This window comes from Globicephala melas, chromosome 4 (assembly GCF_963455315.2).
Source record: "Globicephala melas chromosome 4, mGloMel1.2, whole genome shotgun sequence".
In the NCBI taxonomy this organism is placed as follows: domain Eukaryota; kingdom Metazoa; phylum Chordata; class Mammalia; order Artiodactyla; family Delphinidae; genus Globicephala; species Globicephala melas.
This window is the reverse complement of record NC_083317.1, coordinates 114529145-114549024: the sequence shown is the minus strand read 5'-3', so window position 1 is coordinate 114549024 and position 19880 is coordinate 114529145. Positions and strand designations below refer to the sequence as shown.

At 41.9% G+C, this 19880-nt stretch overlaps 1 pseudogene; it reads left to right on the top strand.

Annotated features, from left to right (window-relative positions):
• The first annotated feature begins 18889 nt into the window (after window positions 1–18889).
• On the top strand, window positions 18890–19500 carry LOC115846148 (rRNA-processing protein FCF1 homolog pseudogene; annotated as a pseudogene).
• Window positions 19501–19880: the final 380 nt, after the last annotated feature.

Sequence of the window (19880 nt, the reverse complement as noted above, 5' to 3'; positions counted from 1 at the left end):
TTGCATCTAAAATTATTTAACAGTATTTTTTTTACTATCATTGAATATCAAATATCCAGTTTTAAAATTTCCAATTCTGTCAAAAAATGTGATATATATCATAAAGTGTATAATGTATACATATACACAATAAGTGTATAATGTGTATATGTGTATGTATACACACATATATATACACACGTATGTATATATATATAATATAGTATATGTGTGTAAAACAAGTTCTTTTTTACTTTTAAAATTAAAATTACACATTGTAATTGATTAATGTCTCTAAAATCTGTAGGCATTTCTCTGTATCTTTTATTTTATTATAATTTATTTGTTGAATAAATTAGGTTACTCATTCTGTAGATTTTCCTGTGCTCTGCATCTTGCCGACTACAACCTGTGACTGCCATTTAACGTGTTCCTCTGATTACTGAGTTTCTTATAAATTGGATTTTGAATCTGGAGCCTTAATCAGTTTGCTGCTCATTTTTACTTGGATGCTTTTGCAAGACTACTTCATAAATGCTGTTTTGTTCTTTCATCAAGAGGTCTGGTTCTCTCTATACTGTGATGATAGAGGCCACTGATCATGAATGAATACATTCACTAATTGTTTGGAGAATTGAAATATGGTGATATCTAAGTCTAATATTCTTTCTTTACTTATTAACTACAACACTTCTATAAAGAGGCACATTACACATCTACTATATGGTTACCCAGGAGTAGCCAAATACATATAGAAGAGAAAGGATAAATGCTTGTTCTTTTCCTTTATTTACCAGTTTTAAAAATAATAAGCTGGTTTCCTAGCATCCTCCAATATTGAGCTATAAGCTTTTTTTAAGCTATTATTAGGAACTCATAGATTTAAACTATGTGATATGTTTAAATTTATTATAGTTATATCCTTGTTTATGGCCAAATTGTCCCTTATTTGACCACTGAGAAATTCCTCAAGTGGGCTCCTGAGTACTTTTGGTATGATTTTTTTTTTTTTTAAGATTTTTTATTTTTGATGTGGACCATTTTTGGGAAGTCTTTATTGAATTTTTTACCACATTGCTTCTTTTTTAATTTTTTGGCCATGAGGCATGTGGGATCTTAGCTCCTCAACCAGGGATCGAACCCGCACCCCCTGCATTTGAAGGTGAAGTTCTAACCACTGGACCACCAGGGAAGTCCTGGTATGATTTTTTTAATGTCTTTGATAGTTTCCTTGCTATTTGGTATGCCCATCTTGCACATTTCGTACCACTAGAATCAGCCATTTTCCCAAGGAACTCTCATTATTTTTAGTGAGACATAATATTTCAACTGAGTACTAATTGTGTATTTCTTCTAGGTTGCTTATTTTTTCAGAAATTTTCAGTGGACAATATTTTTAAGGTAAAATATTAAAAAAATGTTTAAGATAAAATACTTCATGAGTTTATACTGTCTTCTTTCTCCCATGCCACGAATCCTGATTCTTAATAACATGATAAACTTAAATATCATATAATTTTCTTTTTTTCCAGCTTATACACAAGTCCCAGATTGTCAATATCAACACTACCACAAATAGTATGATTTCTAAAATCATTTTAAGATATACATTTTACTTTGTTGTTATTTTTGTCCTTAAAATATACCTACTAAAGATGTATAATCTATTACTACATTTTAATGTCAGTTTTGGAATAGTTTCTCTCAGCATAGTTATATCAAAAACTGGATACACTTTTAGGTTCATTCTTTGCATTTTAGTATAAGCATATATGGTAAATAGTCTCCAAAGATGGCCTCCATCAGTTCTTTTCTTACTTGACAAATGTGGTACTCTCCTCTTGAGAGGTGGAATTTATTTCCCCACACCCTGAATCTGGGTTGGTCTTGTGATGCTTTGACCAGCAAAGGTGATTTCCTGGAAATTCTGAGCCCCAGACTTAAGAGAACTGACAGCTTCTATCTTCTGTTTTCTTCTTGTAACTCAGCCATAAGGCTTGAGGAGGTTCAAGAAGTCTTGATGATAGACCCATCTGGAGAAGGTCAAGACCTCTGCTGAGAGTCTCAGCTAAGGCCCCTGCAAATGGCAAGCAACTATGTGAATGGAGCCATTTTGGACTCTCCAGCTCTTCCAGCACCCCAGCTCTAGAGCCTGTTCTTCCCTGTTTTTTGTAAAGTAAATTTTAAAATTGTCATATACTTCCTGAGATCTCCTGGCTTTGCCCTCTGACCCACCCATTCCTTTTTTTTTTTTTTTTTTTTTTTTTAAAACATCTTTATTGGAGCATAATTGCTTTACAATGGTATGTTAGTTTCAGCTTCACAACAAAATGAATCAGTTATATATATACATATGTTCCCATATCTCTTCCCGCTTGCGTCACCCTCCCTCCCACCCTCCCTATCCCACCCCTCCAGGCGGTCACACAGCACCGAGCTGATCTCCCTGTGCTATGCGGCTGCTTCCCACTAGCTATCTACCTTACGTTTGGTAGTGTATACATGTCCATGCCTCTTTATTGCTTTGTCACCGTTTACCCTTCCCCCTCCCCATAGCCTCAAGTCCATTCTCTAGTAAGTCTGTGTCTTTATTCCTGTTTCACCCCTAGGTTTTTCATGACATTTTTTTTTTTCTTAAATTCCATATATATGTGTTAGCATACGGGTCTCTTGCAGACAGCAAATATATGGGTCTTGTTTTTGTATCCATTCAGCCAATCTGTGTCTTTTGGTGGGAGCATTTAGTCCATTTACATTTAAGGTAATTATCGATATGTGTGTTCCCATTCCCATTTTCTTAATTGTTTGGGGTTTGTTATTGTAGGTCTTTTCCTTCTTTTGTGTTTCTTGCCTAGAGAAGTTCCTTTAGCAGTTGGTGTAGAGCTGGTTTGGTGGTGCTGAACTCTCTCAGCTTTTGCTTGTCTCTAAAGGTTTTAATTTCTCCATCAAATCTGAATGAGATCCTTGCTGGGTAGAGTAATCTTGGTTGCAGGTTTTTCTCCTTCAACACTTTCAATATGTCCTGCCACTCCCTTCTGGCTTGCAGAGTTTCTGCTGAAAGATCAGCTGTTAACCTTATGGGGATTCCCTTGTGTGTTATTTGTTGTTTTTCCCTTGCTGCTTTTAATATGTTTTCTTTGTATTTAATTTTTGACAGTTTGATTAATATGTGTCTTGGCGTATTTCTCCTTGGATTTATCCTGTATGGGACTCTCTGTGCTTCCTGGACTTGACTAACTATTTCCTTTCCCATATTAGGGAAGTTTTCAACTATAATCTCTTCAAATATTTTCTCAGTCCCTTTCTTTTTCTCTTCTTCTTCTGGAACCCCTATAATTCGAATGTTGGTACGTTTAATGTTGTCCCAGAGGTCTCTGAGACTGTCCTCAGTTCTTTTCATTCTTTTTTCTTTATTCTGCTCTGCAGTAGTTATTTCCACTATTTTATCTTCCAGGTCACTTATCCGTTCTTCTGCCTCAGTTATTCTGCTATTGATCCCATCTAGAGTACTTTTAATTTCATTTATTGTGTTGTTCATCGTTGCTTGTTTCATCTTTAGTTCTTCTAGGTCCTTGTTAACTGATTCTTGCATTTTGTCCATTCTATTGTCCATTCTATCTCCAAGATTTCGGATCAACCTTACTATCATTATTTTGAATTCTTTTTCAGGTAGACTGCCTATTTCCTCTTCATTTGTTAGGTCTGATGGGTTTTTATCTTGCTCCTTCATCTGCGGTGTGTTTTTCTGTCTTTTCATTTTGCTTATCCTACTGTGTTTGGGGTCTCCTTTTTTGCAGGCTGAAGGTTCGTAGTTCCTGTTGTTTTTTGTGTCTGTCCCCAGTGGCTAAGGTTGGTTCAGTGGGTTGTGTAGGCTTCCTGGTGGAGGGTACTAGTGCCTGTGTTCTGGTGGATGAGGCTAGATCTTGTCTTTCTGGTGGGCAGGTCCACGTCTGGTGGTGTGTTTTGGGGTGTCTGTAGACTTATTATGATTTTGGGCCGCCTCTCTGCTAATGGGTGGGGTTGTGTTCCTGTCTTGCTAGTTGTTTGGCATAGGATGTCCAGCACTGTAGGTTGCTGGTCGTTGAGTGAAGCTGGGTGCTGGCGTTGAGATGGAGATCTCTCGGAAATTTTTGCTGTTTGATATTATGTGCAGCTGGGAGGTCTCTTGTGGATCAGTGTCCTGAAGTTGGCTCTCCCACCTCAGAGGCACAGCACTGACTCCTGGCTGCAGCCCCAAGAGCCTTTCATCCACAGGGCTCCTTAATTTGGGATGATTGGTTGTCTATTCAGGTATTCCACAGATGCAGGGTACATCAAGTTGATTGTGGAGCTTTAATCCGCTGCTTCTGAGGCTGCTGGGAGAGATTTCCCTTTCTCTTCTTTGTTCTCACAGCTCCCAGGGGCTCAGCTTTGGATTTAGCCCCGCCTGTGCGTGTAGGTCTAGGTCGCCGGAAGGCGTCTGTTCTTTGCTCAGACAGGACGGGGTTAAAGGAGCCGCTGATTCGGAGGCTCTGGCTCACTCAGGCCCGGGGGTAGGGAGGGGCACGGAGTGTGGGGCGGGCCTGCGGCGGCAGAGGCCGGCGAGAAGTTGCAGCCTGAGGCGCGCCTGTGCGTTCTCCCGGGGAAGTTGTCCCTGGATCCCGGGACCCTGGCAGTGGCGGGCTGCACGGGCTCCCCGGAAGGGCGTGTGGCTAGTGACCTGTGTTCGCACACAGGCCTCCCGGTGGCGGCAGCAGCGGCCCTAGCGTCTCATGTCTGTCTCTGGGCTCCGCACTTTTAGCCGCGGCTCGCGCCCGTCCCTGGAGCTCTCTCAAGCAGCGTTCTTAATCCCCTCTCCTCGTGCACCAGGAAACAAAGAGGGACGTAAAAGTCTCTTGCCTCTTCGGCAGATCCAGACTTCTCCCCGGACTCTCTCCCGGCCAGCCGCGGCGCACTAACGCCCTGCAGGCTGTGTTCACGCCGCCAACCTCAGTCCTCTCCCGGCGCTCCGACAAAAGCCGGAGCCTCAGCTCCCAGTCCCGCCCGCCCCGGCGGGCGAGCAGACAAGCCTCTCGGCTGGCGAGTTCCGGTCGGCCCGATCCTCTGCGCTGGAATCTGTCCGCTTTGTCCTCCGCACCCCTGTTGCTGTGCTCTCCTCCGCGGCTCCCAAGCTCCCCCACTCCGCCTCCCGAAGCCTCCACCCGCGAAGGGGCTTCCTAGTGTGTGGACACTTTTCCTCCTTCACAGCTCTCTCCCGCTGGTGCAGGACCCGTCCCTATCCTTTTGTCTCTGTTTAGTTTTTTCTTTTGCCCTACCCAGGTACGTGGGGGGTTTCTTGCCTTTTGGGAGGTCTGAGGTCTTCTGCCAGCGTTCAGTAGATGCTCTGTAGGAGTTGTTCCATGCGTAGATGTATTTCTGGTGTATCTGTGGGGAGGAACGTGATCTCCGCGTCTTACTCTTCCGCCATCTTCCCGGAAGTCTGCACCCATTCCTTTTATAAGGAATCTTCTCTTTCCTTTATTCCCATTGACACTGTCCTCAATTTGGATTCGATGTCCAGAAGTTTCCCATCAGAGTAGGACTTTATCCTAGAAGACAGCTTCAGTTGATTAATTAAAAAAAAAAATTCATAGGACCATGAATTGTGCCAGCAACCCCACACCTGACTGTGGACCACTTGTGCTATATGTTATATCAGAGAGACTTGGATAATAATAGTTTTGCTACTTAACAGCTATGTGAATTTGCACAAGTTTCTTAGTATCACTAAATCTCAGTTTGCTTTTCTACAAAATGAGGAAAATAATGGTCTTTTGGGCACTTCCCTGATGACGCAGTGGTTAAGAATCCACCTGACAATGCAGGGGACAGGGGTTTGATCCCTGGCCCGGGAAGATCCCACATGCTACGGAGCATCAAAGCCCCCGTGCCTAGAGCCTGTGCTCTGCAACAAGAGAAGCCACCGCAATGAGAAGCCCGCTCACGGCAATGAAGAGTAGACCCTGATCACCACAGCTAAAGAAAGCCCGCGTGCAGCAACGAAGACTCAATGCAGCCAATAAATAAATAAATAAATAAATAAATAAATGCCTTTTGCCCCGTAGAATTATTGTAATGGAGACAGTGCACGACGCACCTAATGCACTTAACACAGTGAATGACACATAATAAGCACTCTGCAACTTTCACAAAATGTATTAATTAGAAGTGATTTCAAATGTCTCTATGACATTTTAGTCTTAAAATCTAAGATTAAACCACACCTAGGAACAGTACGAAAAACGAAAGTAATTATTTTTCTTTCTTCACATGTTGACACATTGAACACTTTCATCAAAGAAGGCCAAGAATAGCAGGAGAAACATTCTATGTAAAACAATAATTATCAATGTAGTTATTGTTATCATTGAGCACCTATGTTGTGTCTAGTATTATGCATACACTCACACATTTAATCCCTAATGCAATTTTTAAGTTAGGTATTACCACTTCCATCTCTATGAGGCATTAAAGAGGGATCTAATAAACTTCCCAGGTTAAGCACATGGAAATTTGATGTCCACCCAATATGACTCCAAAGGATCCCATGCTGTTCTTATACAAGCAACAGTGGAAGGAACTTAGCTTCAAGAAAAGGGAAACTCAGCCTAACACGGGGGAGAGGAATAGACATGGATGCTATTCACAAATATTTGAATAATTTTCACAAGGAAGAGAAACTATATTTAGTCTGCGATACTTTCTAGGGCTGGACTTGTCCAGTGGTTAGAAGGCAATTGAGATTCAGTTCCAGAAAAGAACCAACTTTCTTTCCTATGACTGTCTGAAAATTGGCTGCCTTGAAAAGTAATATGTTCACCTTCACTGGCTATGCCCCGTGTTGTCGGAGGTACTATATAGAGTGTGCATGTCTTACATCGGCCAGAAAAACCACTGGGTTTCCTCCTACTTGGAGATTCTATGACTAGAGGTACTGCTCCAAGCATAACAAGAGTCCTAGAAAAAAAAATTAATCCTAACCTTCAGGCCCCTGAGGTTAGTTTGGACAGTCATACAAAAAAAAAAACCACTCTCCTAAAAAGCTGAAAAGTATCCTATTTTATGTTCAAATCGCCACTGATCTCCTATTCAGGGTTCCTCTACACCATTTAAAATTATACAGATGGACTATAGACTAACAGAGTGCTTACTATTTACAGGATCTAGTGGTTCAATTGTCCACATGTATTAAGTCATTGATTCCTCTTAACAAACTCATAAGATAGGTATTATTATTTTCATTATACAGATGAGGACACTAAGGCACATCAAGGGTAAATATCCTGCCAAGGGTTACTGAGTTAGTAACTGATGAAGAAAGGATTTGAACCTTAATAGTCTGACTCCAGAATCCATACTCCTGCCATGCACTGGAGGTGATGATGATAATAAAAGAATTAATATTAGCTACCAAGAGCCAAATATTTTCTGTTTATGGAGCTAAATCCTATACTATGCTCATGATACTCATTTTCTTCTTTAATCTTATCCAAAACCCTAGCAGATACAGCTGAGAAGTCTATTTCACAGCATAGTTATGTATCTTGTCTCCACAAATGGTTGGCGGATGAAGGATTTGAGCCCAGGCATGCATAATTCCAAAACCCCTAACCTTAAATACTGTGCTCTCCATATAATTTTGGGCAGCTGTGGTCTACCTGCCCCATGTCATTATTTTCTTTTGGTGTGGTCCAACTATACTTTGTTTTCTCTCTCCTAGGAAAACCTGCTTCAGATGTTCATTCATGCTGGTGTAATGAACTGGCAACCCCCAAGAAAATCAGCACGTATGAGCTTGAGCAGTGACTCTGCCTCATGGGATCACTCACACCACCCTCCTCTGGTTCTCTTTTAAGCAACTTTGTACCAATTACTGGGTGACATTCATTACCTCTCAGGGAGAGTTATTCACATTAATTAGAGTTCAAAACTCTAACCTGAAAGGAAAACAAAGATGGTGTGAGATTTTAGGCATGAGTTAATTTCTTATTATATTTTCCTAAAACCATAGAATTTATAGCAGGTTAGCATTTAGACAATTTATTATATATAAATCTGGCTCTGAGTACAGAATTCCTTTTCACTGCTATCTTAAGACGATATTTGTTAAATCTCTCTACTCATTTTTCCTTTTCATCAACCTTTAGCAATCTGTTTTTAATAGCCAATTGTTAGTCAAGTAAATTTAAAGGTCCACTATCCTGATGTTGCAATTCATGAAAAACAGTAAAAGAAAATAGAGTTCTCATTTCTTTCCTAGGGTAATTCCAGAGACCCAGGTACTGATGAGTCCTTACAGAGACTGGTGGCCAACAAAACCATCACCCCTGTGTCAGCCCTGCTAAGCACATTAATAAGGAATAGCCCTGATAAGGCTTTCTGTTTTAGCTTTTAATATTTTTGTCTTTTACCAAAAACTGATGTTGAGTAATAATCAGTTGTTGACAAAATCTTTCTTCCTGATTTCCTTTGCTCCATTAACTCTTCAAGGTCGTGACTAATGATTTCCTCATGACCCTGAGTTTCCTGGACCTGTATTCAGAGCAATTAAACAGGTAGTTCTACACATATCTCAGAATCTCAGTGAATAAAACTGTGTCAGTTGACAGTGCCAAAGATTATGAATGAAATTTATAAGGAATATAAAAAATGTGACTATATAAACATATTTCTGCCATCTGTGTTCCTAGATGAAGTAAGGCCACAGGCAATTCTATTCAAAGTGGAATACAAATGCAATCTGAATTATGTGATGTTTTAACAACAGATTTTCCTTCCTTTAAAATGCCTTACTCCAATATTAAAATTAATTTGCATTCTTTAAAAACAAACAGACTGGTGTAGGCAGCAGTGTATTATACTAGATGGGGATAAAAAATTGCCCCAGAATTTGTAATTTATCTTAAATAACACACACACACACACACACACACACACACACACACACCCTCTTGTGAAAATCAAGAGTTGCTGTATTTCTTTTTCTTAGTTTTTATATCATATGTCTTAACTTCTACATCATTACATAAGTCCAAACCAAATCAATTTTTTACATACATTAAAAACTCTACCTTTAGGCACCCCACCAAGAGGATACCTAACAGTGAATCATAGACATGGGGCTCAGATTCAAGACAGAAGCAGCTAAGTCACAATATTGAAGAAAAGCTGAGGGTCAGAGGAATCTAGGAAAGGTCAGAAACCAAAGGCAGGCACTTGACTATGAGTCAGGGAGCACTGTCACCTCTGTAAGTGCCTCAGCAACGAGAGAGCAGGAATAGGTCTGGGGCTTCCTATGCAGGGTCAGAAGGTATTTATTTCAAATTCTGACTCAGTCAGGTATACTTACATAGCTAGGGGCAAGTGATTAAGTCTTTCTCAGGCTCATATTCCTCAAATTAAATAGGGATAATAACACACCTTTGCAGGTCATTGTGAAAATGAAGTGAGTAAATGAGTTCTAAGTGCCAGACATCGTGGAAACTCATAATGGTTGTTTTCTCTTACTAAGATCAAAACAGAAGAAGCCAACAGTCCAAAGTGGGATAGTAACTTACACTTTAGCAACTTAGTGTGGGAATTTTACAATCTAGGTTATTCACAACCCCTTTTGCAGGACTCAAAGGACTGAGTTGCCCAAAGTAGCTTGTGTTCCTCAGGAGAAGGATTCTGACAGTGAGGCCAGGCGGAGGGTGACACCTATGAAGGGAGTGGGTATTACGGAGTATAGCTTGTCTATTCTGTATGTTGTTTTTACTAGCTGATGGACTGCTCACGATCCCACGAGGCAAGGTTGTTATGTCAAAAGTGAGGTTCTAAGAGTAATCGACACGTTCAAAGTCAAGATAAAGGCAGAGCTGGAATTGAAAGAGTTATTCTCAGGGCGTGCTGTACCATCTCCAACATGGATAACTATAATCCATAATCCATTTTTATGAAATCATAGATCCACAGAAGTTTAGAAATGAAAGTTACAGTAATACTTGTAATAATAATTCCAAAACCAATATAAATAACAACCAAAGGTAACATGTTTGATTAAAATATAAATAATTACTTTAAAACATAAAATATGAATAAATGAAAATTGTTTAAGATTTAAAAGAGCTGAAAAATGTAAATGTCTTCTAACTGCAAACTAATTGTTAAGACTCTGCCATAACTAAAGCTATATTTTCACTTTTGTTCTGCTCTTGATGAACTTTTATTTGAAATCAGATACCAGGATTTCTGGATTTAAAGGGAAGTCTGAGTGAGAAAGGGGTTAATGGCTTTGCTGGTAGGAAATTCTTGGCCACTGACAGTTTAGTGACCTTATCAGAGCACGTCTAGATACGACTCCTGATATCTACTAACTTAATTAAGAGCAAAGCCTCTGCAGCTCTGCAGCAGCCCTGACTTCCTCTTATAGACAGAAACTTATCTTCAGCGCCAGCCCAGCCCAAGGCCCAGACCCATCTCCAACTTAAATCTATGCCCAGATCTAGTGCAGAACAAGGCACATTCCCACACCCAGACCCAGGGTTAGGCCTTGTTCCAGCCCCATCACTGCTCCTAGTCCCAGTTCCAGCCTCTATCAGCACCAAGTCCAGCCTAAGAACCAGTTCCAGACACAGGCTTAGGGACCTAGACCCAGACCCAAACTCATACCCAGACCCAGGCTCGGAACCAGACCCAGGCCCGGACCCTGACCCAGGCCCAGACCCGGACCCAGACCCTGACCCAGGCCCAGACCCAGACCCAGTCCCAGGCCCAGACCCTGACCCAGGCCCAGACCCAGGCGCAGGCCCAGACCCAGACCCAAGCCCGGACCCTGACCCAGACCCGGATCCAGACCCAGGACCAGACCCAGGCCCACACCCGGACCCAGACCAAGACCCAGACTCAGGCCCAGGCCCAGATCCAGACCCAGTCCCAGACCCAGACCCAGTCCCAGACCCAGACCCAGGCCCAGACCCGGACCCAGACCCTGACCCAGGCCCAGACCCAGACCCAGTCCCAGGCCCAGACCCTGACCCAGGCCCAGACCCAGACCCAGGCGCAGGCCCAGACCCAGACCCAAGCCCGGACCCTGACCCAGACCCGGACCCAGACCCAGGACCAGACCCAGGCCCACACCCGGACCCAGACCAAGACCCAGGCCAAGACGCTGACCCAGGCCCAGACCCGGATCCAGTCCCAGGCCCAGACCCAGACCGAGGCCCAGACCCTGAGGCAGGCCCAGACCCAGGCTCAGGCCCAGACCCAAACCCAGTCCCGGACCCAGACCCAGACCCAGGCCCAGGCCTGGACCCAGACCCAGACCCAGGCCCAGGCCCAGGCCCAGACCCGGGCCCAGACCTTGACCCAGACCCAGACCCTTCTACACTTCTATTGCAAGACGATGATGACTTTGGTTGGGAACAGGTACACTAACAGGACTTACCTTCGAGGCTTGCACTCCCTCAGCCTTCATGGAAAACTCTCCTCCTCTGATCCAAGATTCCTACCAAATCTCTCTGTGGTCTGCATTTACGCCGTCCAGAGCTTGGTTAGGCCGAGAGTAGGGCACAACATGCTGTCTCAGGCACCCTCGGATTCCAAACTCTAGCTCCTTCCCCTCAGATAACACTCTTCCCACTCACTTGTTAAACTTCATCTCCTTTCCTCTGGGAAAATACTCTTATCTTAGCAAGCTCCCCTCCCTCACCCCCAACTTTATCCTCAAGACTCCATGTTTAACATTCTCCAGAGGCTTAGCCTTTTGTAGCTCAGAAATCCTTTGTGATCTCAAAGAGCTTGGCTCCTAAAAGGCTTGGATTTCAAAATGCCTGGCTCAGAGGAGTTTTAACATATCTCTTTCCCCTTCTCAGCTACATATATCCTCCCCTGAGAGGGTGAAAGCTGCTCATTTGACAGGTAGAAATCAGAGCAGCAACCAGAACATGTAGGAGGAAAAAAACAATGATCATCTTCCCTAAACCATATCCCACAACAAGAGGACTAAAGCAGGGTATCAGGCAATTGGTAGCTAAAAAGTGTCAGTTTTAATCTTTAGTTCTATCTACTCCCCACCTTTTCCTCAAATTACTAAATAGGACATTTGCATTATTCCTAAGATCACTAATGTTTACAATAAGAGTTAAATGTCCATCTCCTTCTTATAGAACATTGTTCCAGGAAACTGGGAAGTTTTTTTCTACTAGATGGCTGTATATCCTAGTAACACCTCTAAAGCTTATAAACAAAGAAATTAAAAGCAATATCAATGCAGGGGAGAAAAAAATCAATGCACATTCTAAATCCTTCAACTTAAAAATCACAGTAACCTCAACTCCTACCACATTTCACAGTTTGTATGATCCATGAGTTAGCTGACTGCTATAAAGACCACTGCATGCAAATAATATGGTCTCTTTTGAGATGTAGTCTATTTCCTTCTGTCTGCCAACATCATGTGTTAATCAGTTTTAACCGGTCCTGTCTACAGCATTCTAAACCTGTGCGTGTGGCTGTCTATCTCCTATAGTGCTACTCACTCCCAGCCATCATCCAGACACTAAAAACTGCATCTGGTTTGTATTAGGTAGGACAAAAACTCAGTTGCTATTACAAAGGGTTCACACAACGCTGTTTGAAGCAAAAAGTAGTTTGCTTTCTTCTTATGTGACTGGCCAGCAAGAAACAGGCAGGACAAATTAGGTAGGTGACTTTGCTCCGTGAGACCAGGTTTCTTTTATCCCATCACTCTGCATTCCATGTAAGGTTTTTTTTGTTTGTTTGGCCACACAAGCAGGGCTTGTGGGATCTTAGTTCCCCAACCAGGGATTGAACCCGGGCCATGGGCCATGTCACTGATAGCGCCAAGTCCTAACCACTGGACCATCAAGGAATTCCTTTCCTGTAATTTTATCTGTATCCACATGGACAAATATCATTCATACCCTCTACATTCATGTTATAATTTACAGGAAGGAAAGAACAAAGAGTGCAAAAATCTTCCTTTTTGAGGACACAAAGCACACATCATGTCCACTCCTTTTCATTGGCAAGAATTTACTCCCATCCTCAAGCTTGCCTACAAGACAGGATGAGAGCTGTAGTCTCTAGTTGGTAGTCAAGGGTCCAGCTAAAACTCAAGATGTTCTATTATCAAAAGAAATAAGGGGAGAATTGCTATAGTGGGGCAAAAAGTACCTCTGGCACCAGATGTTGGTATTAGTAACTGAAGCCCAAAGGTGTTGTTTCTGCTCCAGTCATCAAGAAAAACCCTTTGATCAGAGGAAACTCTAGTTTAGTATTTTTCAACTTTGGTACTATTGACATGTTGGTGCAGGTAATTCCTTATTGTGGAGGGTGGAGAATGGAGCCGTTCTAGGCATTGTAGGATGTTTAACAGCATCCGTGGCCTCTGACCACGAGATATTAGTAGCATACCTTACTCCCAGTTGTAACAAACAAAAATGTCTCCAGGCATCACCAAACATCCCCTGGGGGACAAACCAGTCCTGCTTGAGAACCACTACTCTACCTATAAGGTAACATCTCAGAGTGTCTCTTCTTTTAAGGTATATTCCCTTTGTTTTCATCAAATAAGCTATCCCTGAGATAGGGATATCTATCCATTAGTTCCAATGAGACTAATCCCAGTTCCCCATAATTTTCACTCTTGACAAATACCTATTAAGCACATACTATATACTAAATAACAGACCCCATGCTGGTTGATGGGAAAATATGAAGATGAATTAGGAACTTAGGTCCTCAGAGCTTCATAGTCTCATAAGGAAGATAATACGTGTAAAATGACATAGGGGCTATAAGGTATATAATAGCAATAATACATGATAGGAATTGTTACCAACCCTTCCGAGTCGTCCCCAACAAGGGTCCTTCTGCGTCAATAGAACGAAGGTAAATTCAGCTCAGAAGCAAAGGAAAGCTTTTATTCTTTGATCAAAGAAGGGAGAGGCGCGAGCCGGAGCTGCAGAGTCCACGCTCTCCCGGCCCAGCTGTGCGCGGGTCTGCTTCACGGGAATCTCGTCAGCAGGCGGAAGGGGTGGGGCTCGCGCCAGGCGGGTGCGCGCCTGCGCAGCTCACGCTCCAGATTGCAGTGCCGGGCGCAGCGTCTCTGCACACGGGGCGCTGCCACTCTCTTAAGTTGAGTGTCCTGTGCAGCGCTTCTGCCTGCGGGTTGACGGCCTGAGGAGCTGAAGTGTCAGGAGCAGCCCTTTCGCACTAGGAACTCTGGCATGAAGTCCCGGGGGGCGAGGCCTCTGCGCAGCACCCTATGAGCAAGTGAAACCAAAGGAGGCACAAAGGAAAAGGAAAAAAAAAGGTTAGACTTTATTTTATTACCCATATTCTATTATTATCTCCTGGGAATTGTTAATGGGCTTTGCCAGGAACAAATGTGAGACATGCCCCTCATATTACCCACGTCTTTCAAGTGTGCCTGCTCCCCTATGTAGCTGAGTTGACAGTTTTTATTTGCTGTCAGGATGACTGAGTTATCACCTGAACCTTCTGTTTTCCTCACATTTTAATTATTATTATTATCTTTTGCGGTACACGGGCCTCCCACCGCCGCGGCCCCTCCCGTTGCGGAGCACAGGCTCCGGACGCGCAGGCCCAGTGGCCACGGCTCACGGGCCCAGCCGCTCCGCGGCACGTGGGATCCTCCCGGACCCAGGCACGAACTCAAGCCCCCCGCACCGGCAGGCGGACCCCCAACCACTGCGCCACCAGGGAAGTCCCCCACACACACATTTTGACCTTAAGAAGCCCTTCCATAACTTGCAGAGGTTGGTCTCGTTACCCCAGGTGTTCCCTAGTTACTTCCGTTAGGTATTGACTAGAAAAGGAAAATGGTGTGGTTGTCTGACGAGCTACTTAAGACCACAGTACTTCATATTTTAGTCTGGGGTCATTTGATTGCAAGTAACAGAAATTCATATACAGTATCTTAGGCAAAATTGAGAAACTTATTGAAAGGGTGTAGAGTTATTTCATGGACCCCAGAGGAAGAGCATTCAGACTCGATGAGAAACCAGTCTAGTGCTTTATCTATAAAGACTGGGAGAAGACTCGTTTTGCCAGCTTTCACTGAGTTAGGCAGGAGTAAATCTAGTGTTGATCTTTAAATTGTGGAGATGATATGTATCTATTTACTGTAGCTTTGAGACTCGAGTTGTAATTATAAGACAACATGAAAACTGCCACAAAATATCATGGTTTACTTGTCTGTTTCACACTGATCTTTAAAATCTGAAATAAAATCTTTCACTTAGTAGCAGGCCAAGTTTTGTCACTGGCTATGCAAATGTTAACTACTGTAAGAAACTTCCATTTTTCCATTTTCTTTCCTGTCTCTTTAAAAACTCTAATCAGGGTGCTTCCACTAATTTTACTCATCTTGTCAGATGAGAGTGAGTGAGGCCAGTAAGGCATTTACAAAAACCAAAGTATAATTATTAAAGATCTACTCTCTTCTAGGTATCGCGATTTCTGAGTTCTTCTCTCCTATCCTTGATATTTATACCTTAGAGAATTATACTTTGGAGAAGTAGTGGACATGAAGTTATTTCTTTCCTCTGTACCCCACTCACCCTTAATAAATCTGCTGAAGCCCTGTGATTAGAGAGTCTGCTCCCAGAGAAACTTCTAAACAGGCAAGGCCCCCATAACCCCATATCCTTGGCCACAGCAGATAGAACTGGGATTTAATATCTGACCCAATCAATTGCTTTCTCAAAGGAAGTTCTTGGAGTAAAGACCGAATAAGGACAAGAATCGCATGACAGAATTTTTTATTATGTGATCAGCAAAAGAGGAGAATGTCAGTCTACAGGACAGAGTGCAGTAAGAGAGTTCTTAGGAGACCAGGCACGTGTCCCTGGAAGTTCAAATGCATATGTGAGTGTAATGACCTAAGCTGTTTCTTACCCAAAAGATGAAAAGCTTGCTAAATTAGTCCATGTTGGCAAAGATATTGAAAGAAGCGACAGCAGTGTAGCCTTTATTAGCCTGGCAAGGACGTGCAAGTTTGCCATCAGTCAAGGGACATTAGGTTTGAACCATTTACCAGTCCCCAATCCAGAGGCTATCATCTAGGTAAGAAGAACCCAGGAGCAAGTTGGATCTGTGCAGTCATTGGAAAAAATCATCTAGAAAGCACATGACCCACACCAGACAACTCTACAGCGAGGACACTCCCTATAGGTCCTCTAGAGAATTTGTACTTGTGGCCATGCAGGATATCAAAGACAAGGGACTGAAGCAGAATGAGTTACGCAAAAGATTATTGCTGCTTTCTTTTAACCCCATATCTCCACAATCTGATTTTAGAGGAATCTGAAGCAGAAGAGGGAAGAGTGTACAATCATAAGGCAGGAAAGGCTTTGAATTAGAATTTTTAGTGAAATTTTAACTTAGATTGGTCTAAACTTTTTAATATTAAAAAGTGATTATTATTGTGATAATATGTTCTAATAACAGAATATGGCCATAGCTACCCACATGATTTTTGAGACTGACAGATGTCAGAAGACCCAAAGAAGTAATTTCCGACATGTCCCAGCTAGTGTTTCTAAATGAGAGGAGCCTGAAACCTGAGTTCAGACAATTTTGACTTCAGTGACTCCTTAGAATGCATGCAGTAGAAGGGGTACAAAATGCATGCAAAGGGGTACAAAATAGAACATAATTATTATAAGACACATTACCATTTAAGGAAAATAGTTAAAAAGCCATCAGACCATGTTAAAGACCTTGTAACCATTACAGAACTGAGTTTTGGAATCCAAATGAGTCTTCAGAAATCTAGAAAGGTTAAAAATAGATATTGATGGTCATATACTAAACCAATGGACAAAATCTGACCAATATACCTTGATGTTAATACACCCTAGGATTTCTGGTGGAGACAGTGGTTCTCACTGTTAGATTTAAAGAATGGCTATTGTTTATGAGGGTGAAGGAGATGAGAAAAATTTAGGATTCATTTGTCCAGAGGAAATTTTTTACAGTCTGAAACAGTGCATCAAGATTTCTCCAGATATGATTTACCTACCAGTGACTGGTGTGGGATGGTATTTGAAGGGGTTGGAATATTTAGATAGTATAATTGTATTTGGAAAGACTTGGGGAGGAAAAATCTGAATCCTTATACTATCTCAAGGAAGCTGAATAGAAAATGTTTCCTAAGAAGTATTAGTTCTGATGTGACCATGACTCTGTTAGTTATATAGCAGGCATAGTTTCTCATCAGGGGAAATCTTGTCCTTATCTACTACCCTCCTCCCAGTTGATGTAGAGAAGTGACAGTGCTTTGGAAGTTCAGCTGGTGTTTAAGACTGTCAGTCAGGGATTCCACCTGGATCCTGCATCTCTCACTGATTTGACTTGTGAGTGTTTGGTTAGCACCAAGCTCCCTCCCATCTGTAAGCTAATGCCCATGGCAGCTATGGGAGAGAAAGGGCTGACACTACCACCTCCAGGGAAACCTGGAGCAGGTATTCTAAACTCTAGACCAGTGATTCTGAACCATGTCTGATTATGAGAACCACCTGGGGAGATTTTTTTAAAATTCAGCAATTCTGATTCAGGTAATCTGTTTCTCCTTTTAAAATCTCCCCTCGTGAATTTAATATTTTGCAAGGGTTGAGAACCACTGTTTGGTTTTATTAAGGTAACATTGGTTTGTAACGTTGTATGTTTCTTGTATACAACATTATATTTTGACTTCTATATACACTGCAGCATATCCATCACTATAAGTTTGTTTTCCACTCATTACCCTATGGTTGACTCCCTTTACCCATTTCACCCTCCCCCCACCCCCTTCCCCTCTGATAACCACTAATCTGTTCTCTGTATCTATGTATTTTCTGTTTGGTTTGTTCATTTATTTTGTTTACTTTTTTTACATTCCACGTATGAGTGAAATCATACAGGTACTTGACTTATTTTACTTAGCATATTAATGCCCTCAAGGTCCATCCATGTTGTTGCAAATAGCAAGATTTCATCTTTTTATGGCTGAGTAGTAGTATTCCATTGTCTGTATATATGCCACATCTTTATCCATTCATCCATTTATGGGCACTTAGATTGTTTCCATATCTTGAGTATTGTAAAAATGTTGCAATGAACATAGGGGTGCATGTATCTTTCCAATTAGTGTTTTTGTATTGTTTCTATAAATACCCAGAAATGAAATAGCTGGATCATTTAGTGCGTCTAGTCTTAATTTTTTGAGGAATCTCCATTGATATAAGTGGGGTGTTAAAAGTTCTAACAGTAGTTGTGTTGCTGTCAGTTTCTCCCTTTGGGTCTGTTAATAATTGCTTTAAATATTTTGGTGCTGTTATATTAGCTCCAAATATATTAATAACTGTTATATCTTCTTGATGAATTGTCCTCTTTATCACTCTATAATGTCCATCTTTGTCTCTTGTTACCTTTTTTGATTGAAGTTTATTTTGTTGGATGGGTGTGGCTATACCCACTTTCTTTTGGCTGTCATTTGTGTGGAGTATCATCTTCCCCCCCTTCACTTGGAGCTTCAGTTTGTCTTTAGAGCTGGATGAGTCGCCTAGATATAGCATAGAGTTGGGTCTTGTTTTTAATCCATCCACTCTATTTCTTTTGACTGGTGAATTCAACCCATTTACATTTAGGGGGATTACTGATAAATGAGGACTTAGTACTGCTCTTTTGTCTTTTGTTTTCCAGTTCTTTTATATCTCCATTGTTTCTTTTTCCTTGTGTTTATGTCTGCCATTTTAGTCTGGCAGTTTCTATGACGTTTTTCTCAGTTTCCTCTTTTTTTATATTTTGTGTCTCTGCTCTAGATTTATGTTTTGTGGTTACCGTGAGGTTTGTATAAAATGTGTCATAGGTAGAGAAACAACAGTGCGGCGTGAACACGGGGAAGCAAAAGAAAACACGGAAGTATGCAACCATGAAGCGAATGCTTAGTCTCAGAGATCAGAAGCTTAAAGAAAAGGGTAGATTAAAACCGAAAAAGAAAGAAAAGAAAGATCCCAGTGCACTCAAGGAAAGAGAGGTCCCCCAACACCCTTCCTGCTTATTTTTCCAATATAACACACAGCTGGGCCCACCTTACCACATCTGGTCGATACCAACTTTATCAACTTTTCCATTAAAGCCAAACTGGACTTAGTGCAGTCAATGATGGACTGGCTGTATGCCAAGTGTATCCCTTGTATAACTGGCTGCGTAATGGCTGAAATTGAGAAATTGGGACAGAAGTGTTGAGTGGCTCTAAGGATTGCCAAGGATCCAAGATTTGAACGATTACCATGCACACACAAAGGAACCTATGCGGTTGACTGCTTAGTACAGAGAGTAACTCAGCACAAGTGTTACATTGTGGCCACAGTTGACCAGGACCTTAAACAAAGAATCTGGAAGATCCCTGGAGTTCCTATCATGTACATTTCTAGCCATAGGTACAACACTGAGTGGCTGCCAGATGATTATGGGGCCACTTGGTTCTAATTCTTTTTGTTGTTGTTGTTGTTTTTGTTTTTTGCGGTACACAGGCCTCTCACTGCTGTGGCCTCTCCCGTTTTTTTTTTTTCCTTTTTTTTTGCAGATAGCATTTTTTAATTTACAGAGGGGTTTGCCTACTTTCACTTTTTTAAAATAACATCTTTATTGGAGTATAATAGCTTTACAATGGTGTGTTAGTTTCTGCTTTATAATGAAGTAAATCAGCTATACATATACATATATCCCCATATCTCCTCCCTCTTGCGTCTCCCTCCCACCCTCCCTATCCCACCCCTCTGGGTGATCACAAAGCACTGAGCTGATCTCCCTGTGCTATGGGGCTGCTTCCCACTAGCTATCTATTTTATATTTGGTAGTGTATACAT